Raw genomic sequence first — 13885 nt, 5'->3', positions numbered from 1 at the left:
CATTTTATGTATCTTATATCTTCATATTAATTCTCGTATCTTATATCTTCATATATGTATACATATAAGATTTTTTTATCATAATTTATATATTTTTATACTTATAAAATATATACATTCACATTTAGCTCATGCTTACCTCAAGACAATCATATCATTTGAAATATACTTTTTAAAATATATTATAAATATGATAATTTATATGATGAAATAAACTTATACTTACTTGATTTAACTCAAAATATAGATGTCAATGAAATATAATATTTCTTAATGATCAAGTGCACTGGGAATTGATATACCTAAAGGATAGAACTTAATCATATATCTAAGGAGTCAATTTAGCTTGAATAGAACTTCTTAGAAAATAAAAAATTCTATATATGTATATATATATATATATATATATATATATATATATATATATATATGTGTGTGTGTATATATATATGTATATATATGTATATGTATATATTGTTGAATCTCGTATTTTGATGATGAAACTACTTGATATATGTTTATGATTTAATCTGCGTTTTGAGTGACGCAGGATGCTTCGATCAAGATGAGACAATTAAAGCAGGAAAATCATGTTGTGCCGAAGGAACATGTCAGAAGATTGGACGTCGGGCCGGTGGATCGGTCGACGTATCGACAGAAGGCTTCGGGCCGTGGACTCGGGCATCGGGCCAAGAAGAGCGGGTATTATGCCAAGGATATCAGAGTTGCGGAGTCAACTGGCCGATTGGGCAATAGGCTGCAGGAGAGAACGATGCGCCGAAGAATCGGACGAAGCGTCGAGGGACCAATGACATGTCGGACAACTTGGTTAATTGCTTAGGATTAACTGTCTAGATCGAAGTTTTGTTTTAATTGTGTAGGATTAACTATGATAACGATGAAGACATAAAGCGAAACAAAGTGTCGGAGTCAAGCGCGAAGGATTTGTTGCGAGTTCGAGAGTTCGATGGAAGTCCGAAGGTTCGTTGGGAATGCTACCGGAACTAGCCGAGAATGAGTTGGGAGCTTACTGAAGGGTTTTTCGGAAGCTCGCCGGAAGGTTCGTTGGAAGTTCGCGGAGCTCGCCGAGAAAGATCGGAGCTTGCCGAAGAAGCTCGTTGGAACTCGCTAAGATCAAATCGTGAAGTCTAGGAGCTTGCCGGGAGTCCGCAGAATGGTTTCCGAGAGTTCATCGGAAGACCGCCGAAAGTTTGCCGAAAGCTCGCCAGAAGAAGACTTGACTTACGGACTTTGTAATAGCTTAGAAAATGTCTTTAAAATCATAGTTAGCATGTTAATTAGGGTTAGGATTAGGTGTTAATCCTATAACCCAAGTAGGGGCCAATTAGGCCCAAGTTCGGACTGGTTTGGACCAAGTTTGGAGCCAAACCAAGTGAGCTGAAATAGTAAAAGAGGTGGCACCGCCAGGGTTAGAGGTGGCACCGCCAGGGTTGGAGGTGGCACCGCCCAGGAGAGGTTCTCCAGTGAAGTTGGGAGGTGCAACTGCCCCAGGCAAGCGGTGGCACCGCCTGGGCTCAGTCTCCGAGCGAGACTGGGCGGTGCAACCTCCCTGACAGAGAGGTGGCACCGCTTGAGCTCGGTCTTCGAGCTCTGGCAGAGAGGTGCAACCACCTCAGTCAGGAGGTGGCACCGCCTGGGGCTCAGTCTCCGAGCCAGACTCAGGCGGTGCAACCTCCTTGACAGAGAGGTGCAACCGCCTAGGCTCAGTCTTCGAGCTCTGCCAGGCGGTGCAACCTCTCCAGTCAGGAGGTGCAACCGCCTGATCCCGGAATTCCGGGATTTGATCGTTTTGAGCTCCAAATTTGAATTGGGTTGGGGCCTATAAATACCCCACCCATTCAGCACTGAAAAGATACAGATCCACACCGAATTTCTGATCTTTTCTGTGATTCTAAGAGCTCAAATTTGTGTAAAGTCCTAAAGTTCTCCTCTTTCTGTTCTTCAAATTCTGAGTTGTAAAGAGAGGAGAGAAAGGATCTGTAAAGGTTGTCTCCTGAGCCTATCAAAAGGAGAGAAACTGTAAAAGGGCAGTTGGCCTTCGCCTATTGAAGGAAGGCCCCTAGTTGACGTCGGTAACCTCGTCGGTGGAGGAAGCCAAAAGTGGAGTAGGTCAAGACTGACCGAACCACTCTAAATCTCTGGTTTACGTTTATTTTGAGCACTTTATCATTACTGCAAACCTCCTACATTGCTTCTGCTCTCTGCGCCTTTACGAACAAGTTTCTAAGCGCTGATCTTTCCGAATCCGCATTCAGACGTAAATTGGTGTTTTCGTACGATATTTACATTACAGTTTACGTTTACGTTTTGATTCTGCAAAACTGTCTTCTGCGCTTTTACGAACAAGTTTCCAAGTTCAGATCCCTTTGAAACTGCGTTTAGACGTAAATCTACGTTTAAGTGTAAACTGCGTCTAGACGTAAAAACTGCGTTTAGACGTAAACTGCGCAAACTGTGTTTAAACGTAAAACTGTGTTTTTGACGTAAACTGCGCAAACTGTGTTTAGACTTAAAATTGTGTTTTAGACGTAAACTACTTTTAAACGTAAAACTACGTTTAGACGTAAAACTGCGTTTAGACGCAAACTGCGTTTAGACGTAAAACTGCGTTTAGACGTAAAACTGCGTTTAGACGTAAAATTGCGTTTAGACGCAAACTGCAAATTGCATTTAGACGTAAACTGTGTTTAGACGTAAACTGCACTTAATCATAAGTTATCTTAGAATCGGCTTTTGCATCAAAACTGATTTTTATCGAACGAACGCAGCTTTCGTTTTTAATCGCTAAAAGATTTCCGCTGCACTAATTAACCCCCCTCCCCCCTCTTAGTGCTCTCGATCCTAACAATTGGTATCAGAGCGGGGTATTTCTCATTTCGGATTTACACCCGAGAGAAATGGCTCTTCAAGAGGGCTTTTCGGTCTTTCGTCCACCGTTCTTTAACGAATTGGACTATACTTATTGGAAAACTCGAATGAGAGTTTTCTTGATTTCTCTAAATCTGGATTTATGGAATATCGTTGAAAACAGCTTTCAACTTCCCTCTAAACCGATGAACGAATGGTCGGATTTAGAGAAGAAGTATTTTTCTTTAAACGCAAAGGCTATGAATGCCTTATTTTGCGCTTTGGACAAAAATGAGTTCAATCGGGTTTCTTTGTGCGAAACGGCTTTCGATATTTGGCGCACTCTTGAAATCATGCACGAGGGAACTAGTAGAGTCAAAGACTCGAAATTTAATATTTTACTGCATGATTTCGAGCTTTTTCATATGAAACCAAGCGAAACCGTTGTTGACATATACACCCATTTTACGGATGTCGTCAATGGTTTAAAATCACTTGGTAAAAGCTTTTCGGATTTTGAACTCGTTAACAAAGTTTTGCGCTCACTTTCTAAAACTTGGGATTCAAAAGTAACTGCTATTCAAGAATCGAAAAACTTGAACCAATTTCCACTTGAAGAACTAATTGGTTCATTGATCACATATGAAATGGTGCACAATGCACATGATGAACATGTTGAACACAATCACCTTCCAAAGAACAGGAAGGATTTGGAACTCTGGACAAATGAATGCCACTTGAGCGATGACTAAAGTGATGAGGACAATGATGAACAAAACAACCTTCCAAAGAACAGGAAGGATTTGGGACATAGAACATTTGAAGACCACTCGAGCATAAGCTCAAGTGATGGTGAACTTAAACTACAAATGAAACGAAAATTAAAAAGCAAAAAGAATAGAACTACTTGCTTTAAACGCAAGAAGAAGAACAAAAATTGGGATGAATCGAGCTCCTCCGAAGAAGAGAAAGTCAACAAAAGCAAGGCGGCAAACTACACCTTAACAGCCTACAATGATGAGGTAATCGAAATCCCCCTAATTTATTTTGAAATTACTTGATGCTTTCATGATGTATTTTCTTTTTTAGTTTAGAATTAATTTTCTTGAAAATTACATGTTTTAAAATAGAAATACAAAAATTATGATCATGCTAGTAATTTCAAAAATGAAAATATTGTTGAATCTCGGATTTTGATGATGAAGTCAATTGTCATTTGTTGTCTAATCTATGTGTTGAGATAAGTGTGCAGGATTAACTACGATGAAAGTTAGACAAGCAGCAGGAGTTGCGCCGGAGTCAAGTTCATGATCACGTTGGGAGTTCGAGAGTTCGACGGAAGTTCGGACGGTTGTCGGAGGTTCTGCGGGAACAGATCCGAGAAGTCCAGAAGCTTGACAAGCGAAGCTCATCGGAACTCGCCAAGTGGATCGTCGCAAAGTCCAGGAGTTTGCCGGAAGTCCGCAGGAGCATCACCGAGGGTTCATCGGATGATCGACGGAAGTTCGCCGGAAACTCGTCGGAAGAAGCGATTGACGCACCGAAGCAAGCTGCAGGAATTGTCTTAGATTTAATCGTAGTTAGCACATTGGTTAAGCTAGAAAATGGGAGGTGATCCCATTAGCTTAATCTTGGGGCAATTGGGCCCCTGAAAAATCGAAATTGGGCCGAATGGAGCTAACCATTCGGACCCTGATTGCACCAGGAGGTGCAACCGCCTAGGCCAGGAGGTGGCACCGCCTGGGCTAAGTCTTTCAGCGAGACTGGGCGGTGCAACCGCTCCAGCCAGGAGGTGGCACCGCCTGAGCTCAGTCTTCGAGCTAGACTGAACGGTGCAACCTCCCTGACAAAGAGGTGGCATCGCCTGAGCTCGGTCTTCGAGCTCTGGCAGAGAGGTGCAACCGCCTCTGTCAAGAGGTGGCACCGCCTGGGGCTCAGTCTCCGAGCCAAACTCAGGCGGTGGAACCTCCCTGACAGAGAGGTGCAACCGCCTGGGCTCAGTCTTCGAGCTCTGCCAGGCGGTGCAACCTCTCCAGTCAGGAGGTGCAACCGCCTGATCCCGAAATTCCGGGATTTGATCGTTTTGAGCTCCAAATTTGAATTGGGTTGGGGCCTATAAATACCCCACCCATTCAGCACTGAAAAGATACAGATCCACACCGAATTTCTGATCTTTTCTGTGATTCTAAGAGCTCAAATTTGTGTAAAGTCCTAAAGTTCTCCTCTTTCTGTTCTTCAAATTCTGAGTTGTAAAGAGAGGAGAGAAAGGATCTGTAAAGGTTGTCTCCTAAGCCTGTCAAAAGGAGAGAAACTGTAAAAGGGCAGTTGGCCTTCGCCTATTGAAGGAAGGCCCCTAGTTGACGTCGGTGACCTCGCCGGTGGAGGAAGCCAAAAGTGGAGTAGGTCAAGACTGACCGAACCACTCTAAATCTCTGGTTTGCGTTTATTTTGAGCACTTTATCATTACTGTAAACCTCCTACATTGCTTCTGCTCTCTGCGCCTTTACGAACAAGTTTCTAAGCGCTGATCTTTCCGAATCCGCATTCAGACGTAAATCGGTGTTTTCGTACGAGATTTACATTACAGTTTACGTTTACGTTTTGATTCTGCAAAACTGTCTTCTGCGCTTTTACGAACAAGTTTCCAAGTTCAGATCCCTTTGAAATTGCGTTTAGACGTAAATCTACGTTTAGACGTAAACTACGCAAACTGTGTTTAAACGTAAAACTGTGTTTTTGACGTAAACTGCACAAACTGTATTTAGACGTAAAACTGTGTTTTAGACGTAAACTACTTTCAGACGTAAAACTGCGTTTAGACGCAATCTGCGTTTAGACGTAAAACTGCGCTTAGTCGCAAACTGCGCTTAGACGCAATCTGAGCTTAGACGCAATCTGCATTTAGACGCAAACTGCATTTAGACGCAAACTGCGCTTAGACGCAATCTGCATTTAGACGCAAACTGCATTTAGACGTAAACTGCGCTTAGACGCAAACTGCGTAAACTGCGCTTAGACGCAAACTGCGTAAACTACGCTTAGACGCAAACTGCGTTTAGACGTAAACAGCGTTTAAACATAAACTGTGCCTAATCTTAAAATCGGCTTTTACATTGAAATCATTTTTATCAAAAGTACGCAGCATTCGGTTTTAATCACAGAAAGATTTCCGCTGCACTAATTCACCCCCCCCCCCTCTTAGTGCTCTTGATCCTAACAATTGGTATCAGAGCAAGGTTAACTCTCTAACGGATTAAAACCCAAGAGAGATGGCATACGCCGGAAACCAAGAGGGGCATTCTATTACGCGTCCACCCATGTTCAGTGGGACGGACTACACCTACTGGAAGACCCGAATGAGGATCTTCCTTATTTCTATGGACTTTGAACTGTGGAATCTTGTCGAAAATGGATTTTCGAAGTCTTCTCTTCCAATGATCGATTGGAATGATTTGGAGAAGAAGGCTTTCGCTCTTAATGCAAAGGCTATGAATGCCTTATTTTGTGCACTTGATAAAAACGAGTTTAACCGTGTTTCAACTTGTGAAACTGCATTTGATATTTGGCATACACTCGAAGTGACCCATGAAGGCACAAGTAGAGTAAAAGAGTCAAAAATCAATTTGCTGTTACATTCTTTCGAACTTTTCCGAATGAAACCGAGTGAAACCATTGGCGACATGTTTACCCGTTTCACGGACGTCGTCAACGGTCTAAAAGGACTCGGAAAAAGCTTTTCGGATTTTGAGCTTGTTAATAAGATACTAAGATCCCTTCCTAAGAGTTGGGATCCAAAAGTAACTGCTATTCAAGAAGCAAAAGATCTGCGAAATTTTTCTCTTGAAGAACTAATCGGGTCATTAATGACCTATGAGATGACTTGTAAAGCTCATGAAGAGCAAGAAGACATCCTTCCAAAGAACAGGAAGGATATGGCACTTAAAACTTCTGAATGCCACTTGAGAGAAAACTCAAGTGATGAGGACTGTGATGATGATTTGGCACTTCTAACAAGAAAGTTTAAAAAGTTCTTTAAAAGAAACAAGTTTAAAAATGATGCAAAAAATAAACTTGAACCCAAGAAGGACCAAGTAATCTGCTATGAATGCAAAAAGCTGGGACACTACAAAAGTGACTGTCCCCAAGTCAAAAAAAGAACATCAAAGAAGAAGGCGCTTCAAGCAACATGGGATGACTCGAGCGCATCCGAAGAAGAGGAGTCCAACACCGAGCAAGTTGCTCATTTCGCCTTAATGGCCATCGAAGATGAGGTAACAAATTCAATAGATGTAGATTTATCATTCGATGAATTATTAAATGCTTTTCATGAATTGTTTGATGAGTGCAAGACTATCAGTAGTAAATACAAATTGCTAAAAAAGGAGCATGATAGTCTTATTTATAATTTCGATAAGTTAAATGCTGAACATCATGATAGTTTAAACTCATGCATAAAATGCCATGATCTAGAAAACTTCCAAAAGGAAAACTTGCTACTTAAGGACACCTTGAAGAAATTCGAGGTTGGTAGCAAGTCATTGAACATGATCCTTACGAACAAGGGTCACGTTCCAAAAAGAAGTGGAATTGGATTCGTGAGAAGTCCTCACCAAAATCCAACCACCTTCATAAAAGGCTCCATCTTACATATTCAACATCAAGACAAATGTAACTTCTGTTGCAAATTTGGACACAGGACGCATTATTGTCCATTCAAGAAAATAAGTCCAAACAAATTGATCTGGGTTCCTAAAAGAACCATGACAAATTCTATGCAACATGATAGAAAATGTAGATCTATTTATGAGGCACCCAAAAGCAAATGGGTACCTAAACATTATCCTTTCTTGTAGAAAACTAAACCATCGCAAGCTAGGAGCAAGAGATGGTACCTTGATAGTGGATGCTCAAGGCATATGACCGGAGATCCATCTCAATTCTCTAAGCTCACTAGCATAGACGAAGGATATGTCACCTTCGGAGACAACAACAAGGGTAAAATCATTGGCAAAGGAACCATAGGTAACAAATCCAACTTCTCTATTGAAGATGTTTTACTAGTTGATGGTTTAAAACATAACCTCTTGAGCATTAGTCAATTATGTGATAAAGGATATATTATCAGATTTGAATCTAATGCTTGCATCATTGAAAAACCACACAAAAACATATCTATGATTGCATTGAAATAAAATAACGTATACACTATTGACATCAATGATTTGTGTAATGAAATGTGTTTTTCTGCTTTGAATGAGGATGCTTGGATATGGCATAGAAGATTAGGTCATGCTAGCATAAAACTAATCACTCAAATATCATCCAAAGAACTTATAAGAGAAATTCCTCACATCAAGTTCATCAAAGACAATGTATGTGATGCTTGCCAATTAGGTAAACAAATTAAGAGTAGCTTCAAATCTAAAAATCAAATAAGCACCTCTAGGCCCTTACAATTGATCCATATGGACTTGTTCGGACCAATCTCCACATCAAGCCTAGGAGGTAGCAAATACGCCTTCGTCATCGTGGATGACTATAGCAGATACACATGGACTTACTTCCTAAAACAGAAAAGTGAATGCCTTAGATCCTTTACCAAGTTTTGTAAACTTGTTCAGAATGAGAAAGGGTCTATGATCTCATCAATTAGAAGTGATCATGGTGGTGAATTTCAAAACCATGATTTCCAAGAATTTTGTGAACTCAATGGATACAACCATAATTTCTCTACTCCTAGAAATCCTCAACAAAATGGAGTTGTAGAAAGAAAAAATCGAAATTTACAAGAAATGGCAAGAACCATGTTGAATGAACACAACCTACCGAAATACTTTTGGGCCGAAGCCGTAAATACTACATGCTACATTTTAAATAGAGTTCTAGTAAGACCTCTACTAACCAAAACTCCCTATGAGTTATGGAACAATAAAAAACCCAATGTTTCATATTTTAAAGTCTTTGGGTGTAAGTGTTTTATCCTAAATGAAAAGGACAACTTAGGAAAATTTGATGCTAAATCCGATGAAGGAATCTTTCTTGGTTATTCTACTGTTTCTAAAGCCTTTCGTATCTTCAATAAAAGAACTTTGATTATCGAAGAATCCATTCATGTTGTTTTCAATGAGATTTCCGAAATCACGAAAAATGATCTTGACGAAGATGTTAATTTTGATTCCTTGAATTTAAATGAAAACCCTTCTCCAACTAGCAACTTGGATACATCCACTCCCGAAATATCCTTACCCAAGGATTGGAAGTATGTAGATGCTCATCCCAAGGAGCTAATCTTAGGAGACACGTCAAAGGGGGTTCAAACACGATCTTCTCTTAAAACTTTTTGTGCAAACGCCGCCTTTCTCTCCCAAATTGAACCCAAAAGCGTTGACGAAGCCATGAAAGATGATTCATGGATTATCGCAATGCAAGATGAATTGAATCAATTTGAGAGAAATGAGGTGTGGAAGCTTGTTCCTAGGCCAAATGACCATTTAGTTATTGGTACTAAATGGGTTTTCAGAAACAAGCAAGATGAAAATGGTATCGTGGTTAGAAACAAGGCTAGATTAGTGGCCAAAGGTTTCAACCAAGAAGAAGGTATCGATTACGAAGAAACCTTCGCACCTGTGGCTCGATTAGAAGCCATAAGGATGCTCCTTGCCTATGCTAGTAGTAATAATTTTAAGTTATTTCAAATGGATGTTAAAAGCGCTTTTCTAAATGGCTTTATCTCCGAAGAAGTTTATGTTGAACAACCTCCTGGATTTGAAAATAATAGCCTCCCTAATCATGTGTTTAGATTAACTAAAGCTCTCTATGGTTTAAAACAAGCCCCAAGGGCTTGGTATGAGAGACTTAGTTCTTTTCTTATCAAAAATAATTTTACAAAAGGCAAGGTTGATACTACATTGTTCATCAAGAATTTTGAAAATAATTTTCTCATTGTTCAGATTTATGTTGATGATATTATCTTTGGCTCAACAAATGAATCTCTTTGTGAATCTTTTGCTAAAACTATGAGTCTTGAATTCGAAATGAGCTTAATAGGAGAATTAACATTCTTCTTAGGTTTACAAATCAAACAACTAAGCAATGGCATCTTTGTTAGTCAAACTAAATATGCCATGAATTTATTAAAAAGGTTTAATATGAACAACTCAAAGGCTAGTAACACTCCTATGAGCACCTCCACTAAGTTAGAAATTGATGAAAATGGAGAAAGTTTTGATCAAAAAACTTATAGGGGTATGATAGGAAGTTTACTTTACCTCACTGCCACTAGACCAGACATCATGTTCAGTGTAGGACTTTGTGCTAGATTTCAATCAAACCCTAAGATATCTCATCTCAAAGCAGTTAAAAGAATACTTAGATATCTTAATGGAACCACAAATCTAGGATTATGGTACCCAAAATCAGAAAATTTTGAGTTAACAACTTATGCTGATGCGGACTTCGCTGGGTGTAGACTAGATAGAAAAAGCATATCAGGATCATGTCAATTTTTAGGACATGCCCTTGTTTCCTGGTCATCTAAGAAACAAAGCTCGGTTGCTCTATCAACAACCGAAGCTGAATATATTGCAGCAAGTGCATGCTGTGCACAAGTTGTATGGATGAAAAACACTTTAGAAGATTACAAAGTTAGTCTTAAAGATATTCCCATTAAATGTGATAATACGAGTGCCATATGCTTAACTAAGAATCCTATACAACACTCAAGAACAAAACATATTGATATTAGACATCACTTTATACGAGATCATGTCACTAATCATGACATAACCATAGAGTTCATTGATACTAAACATCAACTAGCTGACATTTTTACAAAACCTCTAAGTGAAGAACAATTTGATTTCATTCGAAGAGAATTAGGAATGATGATGTGTCCGAATAAATAAACTTGTTAAAATTATTTTCCGGACTTTATTGAATGATCAACATGTATTGAAATACTTTGTCTTCATATCTTGTCCGAATACATCTCATTATTCGAATGCTATGAAACAGATTTTCTCGTACATTTTCATGAAAAATAAGTTTCTGAAATAGATTTGATGAAGTGATTCATGTGTATGTATTCCATTCTGCAAAATCTTTACGTATAGAATGGATTATAACAAAAAGGGGAAGAAGTATTCAAAGCAATATTATTATGTTTCCTGGTATCATAATTACTATGCTTTTTGTTGATGACAAAGGGGGAGAAATATATGAATTGATAAACATTGCCATGATTATTATGTTTGTGTCATACTTTGTCTATGAGTGATGCTATAAACACTGCTATGATTATGCCATCCTTGCATCACCAAGAGATATATGAACATGTGCTAAAGTTTGCATTATGCTCTGAGTTGATATCATATCATGTGAAGAAAATGCAAAACTTGCTAGAATACTACAAATGTGTGCATCATGTAATAGTACTTCACAGCTTTATATGATAATGTTCAAGCTACATGATGAATAGTTACAAATACATTCATACAAATTTGATGATGTATGTCAAGTCTTGACATCATCTTTGAAGAGATACATCATGACGAGTATCATGATGGGAGTATTGATAAGTTTAACTGATCTAACTTATCAATACGTCACTTGAATTCTTAGGTCTTGAATTCAAGGTTGACTAATCTCAACTATGGCATAAAGACAGGGGGAGTTAAGGATAACTCTATTATCAATTGATTGTCATCATCAAAAAGGGGGAGATTGTTGAATCTCGGATTTTGATGATGAAGTCAATTGTCATTTGTTGTCTAATCTATGTGTTGAGATAAGTGTGCAGGATTAACTACGATGAAAGTTAGACAAGCAGCAGGAGTTGCGCCGGAGTCAAGTTCATGATCACGTTGGGAGTTCGAGAGTTCGACGGAAGTTCGGACGGTCGTCGGAGGTTCTGCGGGAATAGATCCGAGAAGTCCAGAAGCTTGACAAGCGAAGCTCATCGGAACTCGCCAAGTGGATCGTCGCAAAGTCCAGGAGTTTGCCGGAAGTCCGCAGGAGCATCACCGAGGGTTCATCGGATGATCGACGGAAGTTCGCCGGAAACTCGCCGGAAGAAGCGATTGACGCACTGAAGCAAGCTACAGGAATTGTCTTAGATTTAATCGTAGTTAGCACATTGGTTAAGCTAGAAAATGGGAGGTGATCCCATTAGCTTAATCTTGGGGCAATTGGGCCACTGAAAAATCGAAATTGGGCCGAATGGAGATAACCATTCGGACCCTGATTGCACCAGGAGGTGCAACCGCCTAGGCCAGGAGGTGGCACCGCCTGGGCTAAGTCTTTCAGCGAGACTGGGCGGTGCAACCGCTCCAGCCAGGAGGTGGCACCGCCTGAGCTCAGTCTTCGAGCTAGATTGAGCGGTGCAACCTCCCTGACAGAGAGGTGGCACCGCTTGAGCTCGGTCTTCGAGCTCTGGCAGAGAGGTGCAACCGCCTCTGTCAAGAGGTGGCACCGCCTGGGGCTCAGTCTCCGAGCCAAACTCAGGCAGTGGAACCTCCCTGACAGAGAGGTGCAACCACCTGGGCTCTGTCTTCGAGCTCTGCCAGGCGGTGCAACCTCTCCAGTCAGGAGGTGCAACCGCCTGATCCCGAAATTCCGGGATTTGATCGTTTTGAGCTCCAAATTTGAATTGGGTTGGGGCCTATAAATACCCCACCCATTCAGCACTGAAAAGATACAGATCCACACCGAATTTCTGATCTTTTCTGTGATTCTAAGAGCTCAAATTTGTGTAAAGTCCTAAAGTTCTCCTCTTTCTGTTCTTCAAATTCTGAGTTGTAAAGAGAGGAGAGAAAGGATCTGTAAAGGTTGTCTCCTGAGCCTATCAAAAGGAGAGAAACTGTAAAAGGGCAGTTGGCCTTCGCCTATTGAAGGAAGGCCCCTAGTTGACGTCGGTGACCTCGCCGGTGGAGGAAGCCAAAAGTGGAGTAGGTCAAGACTGACCGAACCACTCTAAATCTCTGGTTTGCGTTTATTTTGAGCACTTTATCATTACTGCAAACCTCCTACATTGCTTCTGCTCTTTGCGCCTTTACGAACAAGTTTCTAAGCGCTGATCTTTCCGAATCCGCATTCAGACGTAAATCGGTGTTTTCATACGAGATTTACATTACAGTTTACGTTTACGTTTTGATTCTGCAAAACTGTCTTCTGCGCTTTTACGAACAAGTTTCCAAGTTCAGATCCCTTTGAAATTATGTTTAGACGTAAATCTACGTTTAGACGTAAACTGCGCAAACTGTGTTTAAACGTAAAACTGTGTTTTTGACGTAAACTGCACAAACTGTGTTTAAACGTAAAACTGTGTTTTTGACGTAAACTGCACAAACTGTATTTAGACGTAAAACTGTGTTTTAGACGTAAACTACTTTCAGACGTAAAACTGCGTTTAGACGCAATCTGCGTTTAGACGTAAAACTGCGCTTAGTCGCAAACTGCGCTTAGACGCAATCTGAGCTTAGACGCAATCTGCATTTAGATGCAATCTGCATTTAGACGCAAACTGCATTTAGACACAAACTGCGCTTAGACGCAATATACATTTAGACGCAAACTGCATTTAGACGCAAACTGCGCTTAGACGCAAACTACGTAAACTGCGCTTAGACGCAAACTGCGTTTAGACGTAAACAACGTTTAAACATAAACTGTGCCTAATCTTAAAATCGGCTTTTACATTGAAATCATTTTTATCAAAAGTACGCAGCTTTCGGTTTTAATCACAGAAAGATTTCCGCTGCACTAATTCACCCCCCCCCTCTTAGTGCTCTTGATCCTAACAAATATTGCATATTTTATGATAAACAAATAAAATGATCTTGATTGAAAATATGAAATCATGGTTGAGAAGTAATAATATGTATTACGTTGATTTCCATTGTTATTTCTCGATTTTGATTAAAAATCATGTTTGATTTGAAGAAATGCATAATGATGAAATTAAATATTTTGATTAACAATTTTATGTATGAGTGTTTAAGCTGATGATAAGCATGTGTTA

Source organism: Musa acuminata, chromosome BXJ3-2 (genome assembly GCF_036884655.1).
Source record: "Musa acuminata AAA Group cultivar baxijiao chromosome BXJ3-2, Cavendish_Baxijiao_AAA, whole genome shotgun sequence".
Taxonomy (NCBI): Eukaryota; Viridiplantae; Streptophyta; class Magnoliopsida; order Zingiberales; family Musaceae; genus Musa; species Musa acuminata.
The sequence above is the reverse complement of the archived record's forward strand: the minus strand, read 5'-3'. Positions refer to the sequence as shown.